We start from the raw sequence: 5,238 nt of genomic DNA on the forward strand, positions 1-5,238 counted from the left end.
GCATCTCAGTGCGGGTTTAGATCTGGACTTGGACCATCACCTTAATTTGGTTTCATTAGTCATTCAGATGTTGATGTTCTGGTGTGTTTGAGATTAGTGACCTGCTGCATTAAGCAATTCCAGCTCAGTTTATGCTCAGGAACAGATGGCCTCTCAAGTATCTCAGGAACTTTCTTGTAAACAGTGATGTTCTTGTTTGTGTCAGTGACTTGAAGAAGATGAATTCTTTACATTTTTCAAGCAGGAAATGTCCTACTGTACAATGCACGCTTTATATTACAAATAAAATATTTCTGGGGGATAATCTCTATAAAGTCAGAGGTTTTACCATAACAGGCACTAACACCACATAAAGTAAAACTACAGACACAAACACCACAGACAGTAACACCACAGAACTAACTAACACCACAAACACCAACACCACAGACATTAACACCACAGACACTAACGCCACAAACAGTGACACCACAGACATTAACAAAACAGACACCAACACCACAGACACAACACCACAGACAATAACATTACAAACATTAACACCACAGACACAACACCACAGACAGTAAAACCACAAGCACTAACAGCACAGACAGTGACACCACAGACATTAACACAAGAGACACAACACCACAGACACTAACTCCACAGACAGTAACACGACAGACATTAACACCACAAGCACTAACACCACAAGCACTAACAGCACAGACAGTGACACCACGGACACTAAGACCACAGACAGTGACACAGCAGACACCAACACCACAGACACAAAACCACAGACAGTAAAACCACAAGCACTAACACCACAGACAGTGATGCCACAGGCATCAACACCATGGACAATAAAACCACAGACACTAACACCACTAACACAAACACCACAGACAGTGATGCCACAGGCATCAACACCACAGACAGTAACACCACAGACGCTAACTTCACAGACAGTAACACCACAGACATTAACACCACAAGCACTAACAGCACAGACCGTGACACCACAGACAGTAACACCACATACATTAACACCACAAACGCAAATACCACAGACACAACACCACAGACAGTAACGCCACAGACACTAACTCCACAAACACCATCACAGACAGTAACACCACAAGCACTGACACCACATACACCAACACCACAGAAATAACACCACAGACACTAACACCACAGACACCAACTCCACAGACACAACGCCACAGACAGTAACACCACAGACACTAACTCCACAAACACAAACACCACAGACAATAACACCACAGACACCAACACCACAGATACCAACATCACAGACACTAGTTTCACAGACAGTGACACCACAGACACAACACAATAGAAACTAACTCCACAGACACCAACACCACAAGCACTAACAGCACAGACAGTGACATCACAGACACAACACCACAGACGCAAATACCATAGACACAACACAACAGACAGTAACACCACAGACAGTAACTCAACAGACAGTAACACCACAGACATTAAAACTACAAGCACTAACACCACAGACAGTGACGCCACAGACAATAACACCACAGAGACAAACACCACATACACAATGCCACAGACACTAATTTCACAAACACCAACATCACAGACAGTAACACCACAGACAGTGACACCACAGACAATAACACCACAGAGACAAACACCACAGACACAATGCCACAGACACTAATTTCACAAACACCAACATCACAGACAGTAACACCACGGACAATAACAGCACAGGCAGTGACACCACAGAGACTAACATCACAGACATTAACACCACAGATACAACACTACAGACACTAACTCCACAAACACCAACATTACAGAGAGTAACACCACAAGCACTAACAGCACAGGCAGTGACACCACATAGACTAACACCACAGATATTAACACCACAGATACAACACCACAGACACCAACACCACCGACACTAACTCCACAAACACCAACACCATAGACAGTAACACCACAAGCACTAACAGCACAGGCAGTGACACCACAGACACCAACACCACAGAAACAACACCACAGACACAATGCCACAGAGAGTAACACCACAGACATTAACACCAAAGACACTTACACTTCAGTACTCATGTTAGTTCTCACTCTCCAGTGTTCTGTAGTGTTTAAAGACTATAATCACACTCTTGATGTCACCCAAATGATGAGGATAAGGTTCTGCTTTTGAGTCTGGTTCCTCTCAAATTTTCTTCCTCATATCATCTAAGGGAGTTTTTTCTTGACCACAGTCTCCATGGTGCTCATCAGGGATAAACACACACCATTTACCTTCACTGTTACATTCTGTAAAGCTGCTTTGAGACGATGTGTGTTGAGAAAAGCGCAATGAAAAAATAAACTTGACTTGACAGTAACACCACAGACACCAACACCACAGACACTAACACCACAGACACTAACACCACAGACACTAACACCAGAGACACCAACACCACAGACACTAACACCACAGACAGTAACACCACAGACACTAACACCACAGACACTAACACCACAGACACTAAAACCACAGACAGTAACACCACAGACACTAACACCACAGACACAAACACCACAGACAGTAACACCACAGACACTAACACCGCAGACACTAACACCACAGACAGTAACACCACAGATAGTAACACCACAGACACTAACACCACAGACACCAACACCACAAGCACTAACAGCACAGACAGTGACACCACAGACACCAAGAGCACAACCTGTCTCTGAATGTTTACAAAACTAAAGAGATGGTTGTTGACTTCAGAGGAGCACAGAGTGACTACTCTCCAATGATCATCGATGGATCCTCCGTGGAGATATAAAGAGCTCCAAATTCCTAGGTATTCATTTGGCAGGGAACTTCACCTGGAAATCCCAGCAGCATCTCTACTTCCTGAAAGCTCATCTCCCTCCCCCCATCCTAACGATGTTCTACAGAGGGACCATTGAGAGCATCATGAGCAGCTGCATCACTGCCTGGTTTGGGAACTGCACCATCTCGGATCGCAAGACCCTACAGAGGATAGTGTCCCCTCTATCATGGACATTTACTAAACACACTGCATCCGCAAAGCCAACAGCATTGTAGACGACCACACACACCCCTCACACACACACACCCCTAACACACAAACACTTCTCACACACACGCCCACACACCTCACACACACACACATGCCCTCACACACACACGCTTCACACACCTCACACACAAACACACACACACACACACACACACACCTCACACACACACACACACACACACACACACACACACACACCTCTCACACACTCTTAACACACACCTCACACATACACACACACACGCCTCACACACACTTTTACACACACACCTCACACACACTGTTTACACAGACTTTTCACACACACCCTTTACTTTTCCATCAGGAAATATGTTCCAAAGCATTCGGGCCTCAAACCATCAGACTCCTCAACACACAGAACTGAACTATATACACACACAGACACACACACACTCACTCAACTGTGACATTACTGAACTGCACAATCTGAACTCAACACACTCATTACTCATTTCACTTCATACACAACATGTCTGCAGCACCACTATATAATATTATAATCATATTATAGTGTTTCCATGCTGTTCTGCACCTACTCCATTACTGCTGCTGCTGTTTGTGCACTACATTGTGTTTATGTTTATAAGTACACTCTTGTTAATAGTTTTCTCTTTTGCACATTGTACTGTAGAACACATTATACAGTAGGTTTACTGGTTAGTGCTATTATGTGTTTTGTGTATTTGTCTTTTGTCTGCACTGTTTTTGTCAGCACTTTTTGCACTTGGTTGCACAAGATACACTTTACGTGGTAAGGACACTTGCTTTAGTCCTTAACTCTTTGTTCTGTATGTAGCTCTATGGTTTTGTTGATGTGGACGATTGTCTCATTTTACTGTGTACTGCCTCAGATATATATGGTTGAAATGAAAATTAAAGCTTCTTGACTCAAACACAGACAGTAACACCACAGACATCAATAACACAGACAGTAACACCACAGACATAAACACCACATACACCAACACCACAGACAGTAACACCACAGACATCAACACCACAGACAGTAACACCACAGACACTAACACCACAGACAGTAACACCACAGACACGAACACCACAGACAGTAACACCACAGATAGTAACACCACAGACAGTAACACCACAGACACGAACACCACAGACACTAACACCACAGATAGTAACACCACAGACAGTAACACCACAGACAGTAACACCACAGACATCAACACCACAGACAGTAACACCACAGATAGTAACACCACAGACAGTAACACAACAGACATTAACACCACAGACGCGAACACCACAGACAGTAACACCACAGACACGAACACCACAGACATCAACACCACAGACAGTAACACCACAGACACGAACACCACAGACATCAACACCACAGACAGTAACACCACAGACATCAACACCACAAACAGTAACACCACAAACACGAACACCACAGACATCAACACCACAGACACGAACACCACATACACGAACAAGTCACATCAAGTCAAATGTATTTCTATCGTCTCAAGCAGCTTTACAGAATTTAACAGTGAAGTGAATGATGAATGATGTGTGTTTATCCCTGATGAGCACCATGGAGACTATGGTGAAGGAAAAACTTCTTTGATGTCATGAGGAAGAAACCTTGAGAGGAACCAGACTCAAAAGCAGAACCTCATCCTCATTTGGGTGACATCAAGAGTGTGATTATAGTCTTTAAACACTACAGAACACTGGAGAGTGAGAACTAACATGAGCACTGGAGTGTGTGATTATGAGTGATGATCTTTCTACAGTCTTTTACAGTCATTATGGTTAAAAAACTAGGAGCTACTGAGCAACTCATAAAATAGCTCAACATCTGAGATCATCACAGATCCAACACCAGCTTCTCCATGCCAGAGCCTTTAAACACTCCAGGAGATCCAGTGTCCAAACTCCACATAAGGTGGGATCCAATTGGCACTGGTACGTCTCTAGATGGTTCAGGATGTTTGCAGCATCTACTTCTTTAAAGGTCCACAATCTTAATGAGGTGGGACGTGACTGGAGCAGGAGCAACCTCAGGATGCCTCGGGATGGGGAGAGAAAGAGAAGCAGTGAAGAGCAATTAGCGTAGCTGCTGTTCATGATA

The sequence above is a fragment of the Silurus meridionalis genome, chromosome 4 (assembly GCF_014805685.1).
Source record: "Silurus meridionalis isolate SWU-2019-XX chromosome 4, ASM1480568v1, whole genome shotgun sequence".
In the NCBI taxonomy this organism is placed as follows: Eukaryota; Metazoa; Chordata; class Actinopteri; order Siluriformes; family Siluridae; genus Silurus; species Silurus meridionalis.